General features: G+C 45.8%; 1 protein-coding gene and 1 pseudogene across 1 annotated transcript in view; both read left to right on the top strand.

Moving 5' to 3' along the window:
* Positions 1-6,168: 6,168 nt before the first annotated feature.
* LOC123094050 (uncharacterized) overlaps positions 6,169-13,995 on the top strand; it is a 47,697-nt gene continuing 39,870 nt past the window's right edge. Inside the window, exon 1 of the mRNA XM_044516136.1 lies at positions 6,169-6,475. The gene's annotated coding sequence lies outside the window, so the exon portion shown is untranslated. The remainder of the gene's footprint in view (positions 6,476-13,995) is intronic.
* Positions 12,548-12,684, top strand: LOC123095319 (uncharacterized; annotated as a pseudogene).

Consider the following 13,995-nt stretch of genomic DNA (forward strand, 5'->3'; position numbering starts at 1 on the left):
TAATTGTACAGACTTTTTTTAATCTTGCCTTTCACTTTCTCTGTTCTAAATTAAGTGTTGTTGATTTAATACAAAATAAATACGCCTAGAAAATCAAAGGAAAGTAAACTGCTCAGGCAAGTGCTCCATTGGCGAGTGGTCCGACCCACCACATCGCACATGTGCGTTTGTCGCAACGAGTGTCCTATAGGGAGTCTCGTTAAGGGGTGTGTTCATAACTCACCCACCAGGTACATTATTGTTGTTCATAACTCCTCTGAGCCATGGCTTAAGGGGAATGTGTTGGGCTAATAAGCCGTGGCGACGGGTCGAACGCGCCCGGCACTTGTATGGGCGCGCGCTGGGTGTGTTGGACGCGTCGGGTCCGCGGCAGGGTCGTGTGTGTGTGTGTGTGTGTGCGTGCTGGTGCAGCACGGCGTGTCCATGCGGGTGTGCATCGTGTGCGTGTGTTTAGGTCTACGGTAGCTGTTGGTGAGTCGCGTGGCGCGATCGAGGGTGTTGCCGTTGGTGCTCACCGTGGGTCCCGCGTGTTGAGCGCGACACGGGCACGATCAGAGCGGGTGAAGTGCGAGCGATCGGGGGGAGTGGAGGCGTGGGTGCGTGCCCAGTGCGTCGGCTTGTGTATAAAGGCACGCGATGGCCATTCTAACATCTTGGGAGGAGCTCGTGTTTGTGCTTCAGGGAAGCGGTCGTAGTTGCGGATGCGGCATTCGTGCGCCGTGAACTCCACCGTGTCCACTGCCTCCTTCGTTTTTCTTCTTCTTCTCTTCAGCTCGGGCTAGCGGGAAGTAACAGAGAGAGGGAGAGGTAGGTTAGAGGGACAGCTAGGGCAAGGTTAGACACCAACACCGAATCTACCAATACCATCACCAGCTTAGCTAAGCTAGCCTTGAATGCAGCTTGGACAACCGGCGTCCAGCTTACCTATGTTACTATAACCCTTTCTCTCTTCTTTAATTGTTTGCCACATAAGCATGTTTGCGAGTCCCAAGTGCATGATATCGCTTATGTTACCCCCACTATGGCCAACCGTGCACCGCGACCAAGGTGGGAGGAAAACCGAGAGAGCTTAATGTTTATTTGCTAATTAATAGCATTACATGCAATGAACTAACCACTGCATGTCGTTCTTGTTAGTCTCAAATCATTGAAAGCATACACGCCCATATATCTTATTGGTTAATTCCTTTACTTATGAAAAGAAACAAGAAACGAGGTGGAAGTTAATGCACATCGACTAAGTGTTTTAGGTTTATTTGATTTTATAAGTTGACTTATACACCTAGATGGAGGGAGTGGTAAATCACATGGTTTCATCTATATCTAGGCACGACATAAACCTCATAGGCGCGCATGCACACCACGTTCTTTTATAAACATAGTAAATGGGCTTAGTTTTCTTTTGTGAGGATATATATGGATGCTCAGAGACACATATGCACACACTTTATAATGTGAGGCAATGCAATAATGCGGTTTGCCGTGAGAAAACCTTGGCAGTGTTTGTTTGGATAAACCCGTTGGACGATTGATAAAATTTGAAACCTATCAAAAAAGTCATGAAACTTATTATTATTATTGTTGTTGTTGTTGTTGTTGTTGTTGTTGTTGTTGTTGTTGTTGTTGTTGTTGTTGTTTTGAAATCATAGCCAGAACCCCGCAAAAATAAAATCATAGCCAAAAAATCATCTTTTAAAAATTTAGTGCTCAATTTTTTTAAGTCTTTGATTTTTCTTTCAGAATTCTATGTGCAAAGTTTATTGAATGCCACTTTAAAATTCTAGCCCATGTAGTTGCATAGGTCGATGACTAGTTATTAATAATGCACTAAGTGAATGTGAAATTCATACCCTGGCTGCTGCCTTGTAGGAGCATACAGGCAACTAACGTAATTCAATTAAGTCCATAAAAAACTTGTAATGGGATTCAGATTACAAATGAATTACAAGAATAAGTAAACGAAAGTCTGCTGGGCTTCTACTTGAAAGGTACAATAAATATTGAGGCTGAATTTTGCGGTTTCTGAATTGTGATGTAATGTGCTAACTTTAAAATCTATTATGCAAAATTAGTTATACTAGTAAGTAAGCCGTGTGTTGGTATGAACAGATATACATACATAGGGAGAATATTATTGTCTGTAGAGAGAATATTATCATGGCGTGGCACGGAGGCGTGTGGTGGTGGCGATGGCGTGATAGACATGTTGTGTCAAGAAATGGTATATCACTCATCGCATTGTAGACCAAAACCGGGCACGGCTATGTACCGCCTACTGCAAGCGCACGGTCGGTTCACCTATAGGGCGCCGGTGGAAGGTTGGCTCAGTAGGACGTGGCTTGTCATGCTAACATCATGCTGATGTCACCTGAATTTCTTGTTTCTCCGCTTTACTTTGATTTACATTTAAATTAATTGCATATATATCAGAACTAATATTCACTGATAAATTTATAAAACTTAATATGAAAAACTGTTAGCATAATATAAAAATTGTTAGCACGGTTTTACAAAATGTTCATAACTTTCAAAAAAAACAAGACTAAAAAATATGTTTGCGTAATGTAAAAAAAGTTTCATGCCATTTAAAAAATGTATATCTGATAGGATGGAAATAGCTTCACAAAAATGTTATATCCAAATATAAAAAAATGTTCGCAGAGGTTGAAAATTGTATCATGACATTTTAACTAAATATTTTCATGTTTCAAAAAAATGTCCGTGAAATTTCGAAAATATTTATACAATGTAAAAATGTCCACGTAGTTTTTAAAATGTTTATTGCTATTTAAAAATATACAATGTGTATTTTTCAAACAATGTTAGCATGTATTTCGAACATGTATTTTTCAAAAATGTATATCATGTATTTGAAAAATGTCCAATGTTTACTAAAAAATCGTTTCTGCTTTAAAGACGTACACTGTGTGCTGAAAAAAAGTAAATATGTGTTGAGAAAAAAAAGATGAAGACCAACAAAAAACGAAAGAAAAAACCAAAGAAAGAAGAAAAATAACCAAAAGTATAACAAAGAAAGAAAAAAAACAAAGAAAATCAGTGAAAAAACAAAATATATTAACAAAGGGGGGAAGAAAAATCAAAGAAAAACTAGTAAAAAAATAAACACAGTGAGAAAAAGAAAAGAAAAGGTAAAAACAAAGAAAACCAGAGCAAGCAACCGAACCTACAATAAAGCGTTAGCGGCAGTGAACGGTTGCGCGAATGGACATGTCCAAGTCGCTTGTCCGTAGGCGATCCATATTTCCTAATAGGAATCGGTACGGGCGAGACATAGGCTTGGAGCAACGCCAATGATGCTCCCACAAACAACTACAAGGGGCACACGGCTGCCCATGCGAGTGGTTAACCAACATTGGTACTCCAGGAGTCGGGTCGGCTCGGAGAGCACCCGTGAGTGATTCATTGTGGCGGAACGACGGGGCAGGCGGAGACCATCCAGTGAGAGGAGACCCAAGCCCTGGTCGGCGTCCGTCGTTATATAATGATAACACGCTTAACGAGATTTGGGTATTTGATCTGAGATTACCATTGTCATATACGCACTAACCGTCGTGCGGGTTAATGGTTATGCGGCCCTCGAAGCAGTTAGTTCCTCTCAAAAGCTTTGTCAGATGTAACAGTTCAGAGACGCTGGCTGATTGTTGGGGTGAGCAGAAACTACTTGCTGTGTATACAGAGGTGGGCTTGGTCGCCAGCCAGTCTCATAACGTGCCCGGAGCGGGTTGGGTGAGCGGCCAAACAACACTTTCACGCTTAGGATGTAGACTGGCGAGTCACCTATTTGGAGAGCCTAGGTACGACTTTAGCGTGCTGATTATCCGAGGCCGGGCATTACCCAGAAAATTGTGTCCGACCAAAGGTAATCGAGTGTATCAGGTTATGTAGTGCACCCCTGTAGGGAATATAAACTATTCGAATAGCTGTGTCCATGGTAACAGGACGACTCGGAGTTGTCTCCCGACCTCTTACAATTAAAACTGGATGCTCGCTAAAGTACACCAAGATAATAGACAGGAATACCTGCTTTCTCACAGGAAGACAAGGAAAGGATCTCACGCTCCTCTCTTCTGTTGTTGCAAGATGCTGGTAGTCTTTGTTAAGTTGATATTATCCTCTTTATTCTCGCATTCTGCAGTATAGTCCAAAGATATAGCTCCATTCCTTTGATACCAATTTATATCTAGTGTAGATCTGATATAAGTCTTGCGAGTACTTTGGATGAGTACTCATTGTTGCTTTGCTATTCTCTTCATTCAATCTGGTTGCTGCAACAGCTGGTAGCCCCGAGGATGCAGCTAGTTCCGATGGTGCTTACTACGTGGAGACCGATGTCGACGAGTAGTTTGGAGGTCCCAGGCATGAGACCTGCGCCTTTTTGATCTAGTATCGTTGTTTTGCTCAACCTTCTTATGGTAAAAACTTTTTAACTCGCATGTACCAGGACTTATGTTGTTTGTTGACTGTTGTATTATGGATCCTCGTGGGATTTACGTTTAATTCGTGTCATAGAGTTGTGTTGTGATATTAACATGAAGTCATCGTTCGTGATCGTGGATGATGCATGTATGATTAGTGCGCGATTATGAATGGGGCCATTACCCGGCGTGAATAACGTCTCACATAACACATACAGTGCGTGGCAGCCAACCGGGAGAGCTATATCTCGCTCATAGCGAGACGGAAGAAGCTCTCGCCTGAAGCATCTGTAGTAGTGGGCCGGCCCATTAGAACACTCTTAAAATAAGACGCAGTCCACCGTGAGGAGAGAAATAGAGAAAAAGAGTGCCAGTTAGGGATTGAACTCTGTTTGTTGCCATCTAGAGTTGCTCGCCATTGAGCAACTGTCAGATTTGTGGAAGAATAGAAGGCACGAACTACCTGAGGAAAAGGAACCGTTCTTTCCACTGTCAGGTCTATTTAATTTTTTTTATTTCTTCATTTTTTTCAACAGTTTTCTTCTTTACTTTTCTCTGTTTTCGCTGGTTTTTTCCCTTTCCTTTCTTTTTTTCTTCATTTTTCTTCCGTTTTCATGGTTTCTTTCTTGGTTTTCACTGCCTTTTTTTTTCATTCCCATCCCTTTTCTTAGGTTTTTTGTTTCTTTCTCGTTTATCATTGGTTTCTTTTTTCAAGTACACATGCAACAAATTTTTAATACCTCAGAAACATTTTCTGTATACACGTTTAACATTATTGGAATACATGATCAACTTTTTTTTTGAAAACTTGATGTCTATTTTTGTCATACATGTTCTACATTTTTGTATATATCTAATACATGCTTAATATTTTACAAATACAAGTTTAACATTTTTTTAGAACATGGTCAACACTGTTTCCGTATACACTTTAAACTTTTTTCAAATGCTTGATTAATATTTTTTCAATACAAGATTAATAGTTTTGAAATACATGTCGGTATTTTTCCTATACATTTTGAACAATTTGAAATGCTTGATTAACATTTGAAATACATGATTAACATGTTTTCCAAATACTTGATTAACATTTCAAATATAAGATTAATAGTTTCTTTTAATAAATGGTCAAAAAATTATATACGTTTTGAAACGTTTGACTAAAATTTGAAATACATGATTAACATTTCAAACACAAGATTAATAGTTTCTTTCAATAATACATGGTCAGCCCAATTATCAGCCCAATTATCTCGCCTGGTCGGCTTGGCCAGACGAATAGTACATTTCAAAAGAAGAAAAAAGACAGACGAATGCTTCTCCGTTCAACAGTCAACTCAAAGCTGAGGTCCTGAGCACGTACATGAACACAAGGATTTTTCTCTACTCGTGCCTCATGGCGTGAACTGGTCTATTGCTCACGTGTGTCACTGATTAATTCATGTTCGGACGGAGCAGGAAGAAGATTGATCATCATAGTAAGTATTTTGTTCATAATATGGTCGATCGTCCTGCTAATCCGGTGCAGACAGGACGCAATCAGGGTAGCAGCAAGCCTGTGTGGGCTAATGCTCACTGTGAACAGACGACACTGGTAACTTGCCGGCTGCTGCAAAGGCCCGCATAACACACACGGCACTATGAGTCCCTGACGTGTAGGCAAAATGCAACGTGTTTTCTTATAAAATGACAAGAGGGTTAGACAGCTAACGTATCAGCTTCTAGCCACACACGCCACGCGGTGGGAAATTTCTCAGCTACGACTGGCCAACCAACCAAGTCCTCTCGTTGCTCCAAGTCTTATCAGCATCTCGTCCTGGCCAAACAAAATGAGAACACCGCCCGGTGCCCGCCAGAAAACCGGCTAAGGAAAGTCCGTCTAGTATAGCTCCTCGCTGCAAAGCTCAATGGCCTTGCATCTGGCTTGCGGCATGGGGTGCTGCTTCTCTCGGTTGGACGGCCGGCGCCGAAGGCTACTCGTCATGGGGAGACGCCAGCGTCAGGGGCAGCTACTGTCCGGAACTACATCGAGTGGGATGGTAAGCTAAGGTGTACGTACGTACTATCATTTCCGAAACTTGATTTTCATTCTTATGCACCTGCTGGGTCATTCATTGTTCGCACAACTAATTAATCAGGCTTAGCGGCTACTCGTCAGGAACGTCCGCCACCCGCGGAGTCCCGCCGTCGAGCCGCACCATCGCAAGCCGAGGAGCACCGCTGCCACCCACCGACGCCCAAGCAGAGGGAGGCCACACACGGGGACAGGCAGGCTCGCCGCTGCCGGCACCACGCGCGCAGGCGGCGGCGGGAGGAGGGAGGAGCGCTGGGGGGAACGGGAAAGGGGCCCCCAGTCGCCTCGCTCGGGGAGGCGACGCGGGGGTATGGGGGAGGGAGGGGGTGGGGGCCGCGAGCGAGAGCTAGCGGTAGTCCTGGCCATGGGAAGCCCGGCCCGGCCGACCCGGGCCGGGCTCGGGCCTAGTTTTTGAGCCCGAAGGCCGGGCCCGGGCCCGTCGTTTTCCATTTTTCTGAAGGTCGGGCCGGCCCGGCCCGAAGCCCGATGGGCTTTTACGTGCTCGGGCCGGGATCGGGCCCAGAAACACAGGCCCGATGGCCGGGCCGGGCCCGGGCCTGAGTTTTTTGTGTCGGGCCCGGCCCGAGGTTTGGCCAGGTATAGCTAGCGGCGGTGCGCGCCGGTGGCTACCCGCGACGGGGAGCCGGCGGCGGCGTAGGAGGAACCCTAGGGAGGGGAGCGCTCAGGGAGCCAGACGCTCTGTCCAGTTATGCATGTTATCTGACACCTTTTGTGAGAGAGAAAAGATGGACACATTTATGACATAACATTTAAATACGCCTCACTCTTATATGGAGGGGCAATTAATATAAGTAATGAGACAACTACATATAACCGTTGTTTTTACTATTAACCTTGCATTTAGGCTGGATTAACGAGCTGCTCGGCTTGTTATCATTAAGCTCATTATTGTTAAGCTCGTTAGCATTAAGCTTGTTAATATTAACGAGCTAAAACCTCTGTTCAACTCGGTTCGTTATGGACTCGTTATGCTCGCGAGTATTCACGAGTGCTCGTTAATGTATTGAACAACATAGAAGAATCCCATGATCCCATAAAAAAAATCACAATTGACTAAATTAAACAAGAACGTTAAGATAATAAACAACCCAGAAGAATGCCATGATCCCATAAAAAATTCACGACGGCATAAAATAAATAAGGATGTTTGGTTCCCTGCGGCTGGCTCCTGGTTGACTCTAGGGTCTCCTGGCTGCTAGCTACTAGGTCTAGGAGAAGTGTTGAAGCTGGGTTGATTTGAACTAGGCATATCATGTCAAACTTTTGAAAATTAGTTAGCTCATGAAACTCGTTTGCTCACTCGTTAAGCTCGTTAATCTTAACAAGCAAAAAACATTCAGCCTGGTTCATTAACTAACAAGCAACGAGCCGAACTATCGAGCGCTCATTATGCTCACGAGCTTCGACCTTTTCGTCCAGCCTACTTTACCGTGAAAAAAAAACTTGCAATGATTTAGCAGAGCTTCGTTTTTTCTTTTACCTGTCGTCCCGTGCGTATGTACAACGCGCATGGCCATGACGTCAGCTGGTTACGGGGTAAAAAAGGCGTAGCCATATGAGAGAAGAACAAAAGCCAGCCTCTTAGTATTTGCGTTAATTAGATATATAGCGAGGTGCATGTTAGAAAAGTTTTTGTCTCTTTGCAGGCAGAAGGGATACTAGTAGAAACGAGAACGGTAGAAAATCGCTTTCATTCCAATAGGCACTCAATTCCCATTTCGCTAGCTATGTCAGAAAGCAGAAAAAGAAAGAAAGAAAAAATGCACCGACGGAGTTACCCCTTTACGCAGCCACTCTTGTTAAAAGGCATCTTTGCAAACCCTAGCTTAGCAGCAAACACCCTCCGCTTTCCATTGCCGATCGACCAGCAAAGCAAAAGCAAGAGGGCGACGACGATGCGGAGGCTTGGCGTCGGCGCAGCAATCGCAGGAGCCGGTCTGTCAGCTACCTTCTCCTCTCATTCCATTTCCGCCGCCCTTCCCTGCCTCCAACGTTGTTTTGCTGCTGGTTATTAGTATACTGTATACTCCCAGATCTGCTGGAGTAACTTGATTGATGTGTGGGTGGATTCCCAGATCTGGCTTGTTCGTAGCTGTCTAGCTACTTCCCTCTAATTGTTTTTTGTCCTGCAATTGGGAGCGAATAGTTGGAGACGACAGATCCCTCTTTCTCCAGCGAAGAAGAAGACATTTCTATCAAGGCAATTACTGGAGAGATAGTTTTCCGATGCATACTGCATCAATCTTTATTTCACTTGATTTTGATGCACTTTTCTGCTACGTATACATGGGATCAATCGATTCGGGCAAATTTCGTGATATATTTACGGTCAAATAGTGCACAAGACAACCACGATGTTCGATATATACGGGAATGGATCGGTTGCGTTAGGGTGCTGAGCGTAACAGCACCGCCAGATGTCAGAGTATGGAAGTGGGGAACGATGAAGGAAAACAACGATTAATAGTTCGGTACAGAGTATAAACACGAGAGGTATGTACGTGAGGATGGAGCACACACTCAGGCCTTGTTAGTTTAATCCTCCTCCCAAAGGGATTGAAGAGGATTTTGGCTTGTAGAGGATTTAATCCCCCTCAATCCCTTCCAATCCCCTTCAAAATCCACCTCAACCGAACAAGGCCTCATGCAGATGAAGCCTAGCTAGAGTACGCATGCATATGTGTCAGTATATGCATAGCCAGAACGCATACACGGCCGGGTGCGTGTGCGTTGCCGTCATGCATGTGTACCTATAGTATGCAAAAACACCTGCATAGAGTATGTAGTTTCAAGCCAACCAGCCTCTGTCATCGATTTCCATCAAAGAAAACAAAATTATCCCAGGAAGTATGTAAACAGCGGACGTGAGCACTGCACAATGAGAACACACTACTATAGGACACACTCACACTCCACAAAGAAATGTCCAATGAAGCATGAACGAAGATCATTGTATGAACAGAAATGCCCCGAGGAGGTTGCTGTACGTCACCCTTATTCGCATCATAGGGTTCCAATCGTGGCTTCACATGTACGCCTCCCTCTTCACCTTAATTAATCACACCTCTTCAATTGTTTTTTTTTTATCCCGTCCTTTTGCAAAATGCTCCGGCTGTTAAGATCAGGGAAAAATTCAATCCATATTTACTTGTCACGAATTTAATACAAATTTGTACTGAAGCTGTGACAAGTAATATGGATCGGAGGGACTACTAGAGAACATCAGTAGGATCATAAAGCAAACCCCATTCCTATCTTTCGATATAACGAGTATATTGCTACCCCCACCACGGAGGAACAGTTTACGACGCACCATTGGAAAGGATTGGATCCAGTCTGCCAGTAAGTCTTTAACGTCGTCATGTGGTCTATTGAGACCTAAGGCACATAGTATCACCTGCCAAACAAGTCTCGCCAAGCTGCAGCCTAAGCACGGATGTTTCACTGTTTTGATTTGCCCACAAAATTTGGCATTGTTCATTTCCAGTGCACCCCCTTTTCACCAAATTATCTTTGGTTAATATGCTATTTTAAGCATCAGCCACAACAATATCCTGATCTTAAGGACAAGGAGGGGTCTTCAGCTTCTAGATGAATTTGTATCCCACCAACGTAGTAGTCTTCAAGTGCAAATACAGTCCATACGGGGCTGTTTGGTTTGGCACCGTCGCCATCCCTGCCAAAACATGGGCGTTGAGCGAGGCTTCGCCTGGTGTTTGGATGAGATCCAAAATTTTGGCACGTCAGCGCACCTTCACTTTTCCCATGTAGTTTTACGCCAATTCGTTGGCTGGGCGAGGGCGGATGAATCGCTCGCCAATTTTTTGACACGCCCACGGCGCCTATGATTTGGCAAGGCGCACATGGGCATGAACCAAACAGCCCCTATATACCAAATATTTTATATTTAAAGGGACAGAACAACATAGACCCTCTCTTTGCACCATAACTGTAGGGCTGGATTAACGATCTACTAGGCTCGTTCGGCTCGTTATCATTAAGCTCATTATTGTTAAGCTTGTTATCATTAAACTCGTTAATATTAATAAGTTAAAATTTCTGTTCAGCTCGGTTCGTTATGGGCTCATTATGCTCGTGAGTGTTTACGAGTGCTCATTAAGGTAATAAACAACACAGAAGAATCATATGATCCAAAAAGTTCACAATGAAATAAATTAAACAAAGACGTTAAGGTAATAAACAACATTGAAGAATCCCATGAGCCAGACAGAAGATGTTGTTTGCCGTGATTCTTCTCAATAGAATTCAGCTGTTTATATACAGCTCGTACAACTTCAGTTACACATCAAGAGATGGTGGATAATTAAGAGTGAAGTCTCTAGACCTTCTATATAGCACTAAGCCATAATGCTAGAGCACTAACGTAATACAGCTAACACACCCCCTGTCGTGGTTCTAAGCCTGACAGTAGAGTGGGGGGTAGGTATGGAGAGGCAAGGTCCTAGCTATGGAGAGGTTGTAAACACAAAGGATGTACGAGTTCAGGCCCTTCTCGGAGGAAGTAATAGCCCTACGTCTCGGAGCCCGGAGGCGGTCGAGTGGATTATGAGTATATGAGTTACAAGATGCCGAACCCCTCTACCTGTGGAGGGGGGTGGCTTATATAGAGTGCGCCAGGACCCCAGCCAGCCCACGTAGGAGAGGGTTTAAGGTGAGTTAAGTCCGGGGCGTTACTGGTAACGCCCCACATAATAGTGTCTTTACTATCATAAAGCCTACTTAATTACAGGCCGTTGCAGTGCAGAGTGCCTCTTGACCTCCTGGTGGTCGAGTGAGTCTTCGTGGTCGAGTCCTTCAGTTCAGTCGAGTGAGTCCTTCGTTGGTCGACTGGAAGGCGACCTCTTCTAAGGGTGTCCTTGGGTAAGGTACTTAGATCAGGTCCATGACCCTACCCTAGGTACATGACCCCATCACCCCCTCAATCTCAACCGCCAGACACAAGATTGAGATTGCGACGACACCGGTCTAGCATAAGCTTCGTGCATGGCTTGGTGAAGATATCCGCGACCTGATCTTTTGAAGCTATGAACCGGACCTCTAGAGCCCCTAGTGCCACCTTCTCTCGGACAAAGTGGAAGTCGACCTCGATGTGTTTTGTCCTTGCATGAAATACAGGGTTCGCTGTAAGATAGGTAGCTCCGAGGTTGTCACACCATAGAACTGGAGGGCGCGTTTGCGAGATGCGCAACTCTTTGAGTAATGATTGTACCCAAGTAACTTCAGCAGTCCCATTTGCCAACGCCTTGTACTCTGCTTCTGTAGATGAGCGTGACACGGTTGACTGTTTCCGTGCGCTCCAAGAAATTAAGGTTGGCCCAAAGAAGACCTCAAAGCCACCGGTTGAGCGCCGATCATCAACACATCCAGCCCAATCCGCGTCTGTAAAAACGCTCAAGAGTGTAGACGGTGATCTCCGTATATTGAGTCCAGAGGATATTGTCCCTTTGACATAGCGGAGAATTCGTTTTACAGCCTCCCAATGGACCTTGGTTGGTTGAGCCAAGAACTGGCAAACCTTGTTAACAGCGAACGAAATGTCGGGTCTGGTGAGTGTCAAGTATTGCAGACCGCCAACAATATTGCAGCAGACAAAGGCATCCTCATCATTGAGTGCTTCGCCAACGTCGCGTGATAACTTTTCTTGCACATTCATGGGGGTTGATACTGGCTTGCAATTTTCCATGTGTGTGCGAAGAAGAAGGTCGGTAGCATATTTCTTCTGAGTAAGACTGAGCCCCCCAGAATCGGAAGCCACTTCAATGCCCAAGAAATACCGCAATGGCCCAAGGTCCTTCACCGGGAAGGACTGGGCTAGCTGATCCAATAGACGCCGAATAGTAGTCGGGCATGAACTAGCGATGATGATGTCATCGACGTAGACGAGCATATACATGGTGATGCCGGCATGAGCGAAGATGAAGAAGGACCTATCTGCTGCTGCATACTACAACAAGATGAAGGGCTACGCCGATGCTATGGCGTCAGTTGGCAAGCCCATCTCCGATGAGGAGGTTCTTGGCTACATGCTCGCTGGTCTGGGCTCAGAATATGAGCCCCTTGTTGCTTCAATCACGGCACGTGATGAGCCAGTGAGCCTCGCTAGCTTCTATGCGTATTTGCTTAGCGCCGAGCTTCATCTTGAGCAGCAGACTTCAATCGGCGAGATCTTCTCCTCCGCCAATGCAGCAGCTCGCGGTGGAGGTCGTGGTGGCCAGGGGCAGGGCCGTGGCCGTGGAGGCCGCAGCCGCAACAAACCCACCTGCCAAGTCTGCCAGAAGTATGGTGTATGCTACCAACCTTCTTCTTCTGGTTGGAGAGCATGTAGCGGATTTGCATCACATGTGCACGATTTTGCGAGGAAAACATCATGTGCATGTTGGGGAACGTTGCAGAAAATTAAAAATTTTTCTACGGTTTCACCAAGATCCATCTATGAGTTCATCTAAACAACGAGTCATGGGAGAGAGATTGCATCTACATACCACTTGTAGATCGCGAGCAGAAGCTTGCACGGTGATGGTGGAGTCGTATTCGACGTGATTCAAATCACCGATGACCAAGTGCTGAATGGACAGCACCTCCGCGTTCAACACACGTACGGTACGGGCGACGTCTCCTCCTTCTTGATCCAGCAAGGGGAAGGAGAGGTTGAGGAAGATGGCTCCAGCAGCAGCACGACGGCGTGATGATGGTGGAGTGACAGTTCTCCGACAGGGCTTCGCCAAGCACACGCGGAGGAGGAGAGGTGTTGGGGAGGGGAGGGGCTGCGCCTTCAATGGTGTTTTGCAGCCCTCCCCTCGCCCCTCTATTTATAGGGGAAGGGAGAAGGGGGTCGGCCCCTCTAGATGCATCTAGAGGGGGGGCGGCGGCCAAGGGGAGGGGGGACTTGCCCCCCAAGCAAGGGGGGCGCCCCCTCTAGGGTTCCCCCCTCAACCCTAGGCGCAAGGGCCCAAGGGAGGGGGTGCGCCCAGCCCACCAGGGGCTGGCCAACTTGTTGGGGAATGTTGCAGAAAATTAAAAATTTTCCTACGGTTTCACCAAGATCCTGTTGGGGAACGTTGCAGAAAATTAAAATTTTTCCTACGGTTTCACCAAGATCCATCTATGAGTTCATCTAAGCAACGAGTCTAGGGAGAGAGTTTGCATCTACATACCACTTGTAGATCGCGTGCGGAAGCTTGCAAGGTGATGATGTAGTCGTACTCGACGTGATCCAAATCACCGATGACCAGCGCCGAACGGACGGCACCTCCGCGTTCAACACACGTACGGGACGGGAGACGTCTCCTCCTTCTTGATCCAGCAAGGGGGAAGGAGAGGTTGATGAAGATCCAGCAGCACGACGGCGTGGTGGTGGATGCAGGGCATCACAGCAGCAGGGCTTCGCCGAGACTACGAGGGAGAGACGTAACGGGGGGAGGTGGAGGCGCCAGGGGCTGGTGT

The sequence above is a fragment of the Triticum aestivum genome, chromosome 4B, assembly GCF_018294505.1.
Source record: "Triticum aestivum cultivar Chinese Spring chromosome 4B, IWGSC CS RefSeq v2.1, whole genome shotgun sequence".
NCBI lineage: Eukaryota > Viridiplantae > Streptophyta > Magnoliopsida > Poales > Poaceae > Triticum > Triticum aestivum.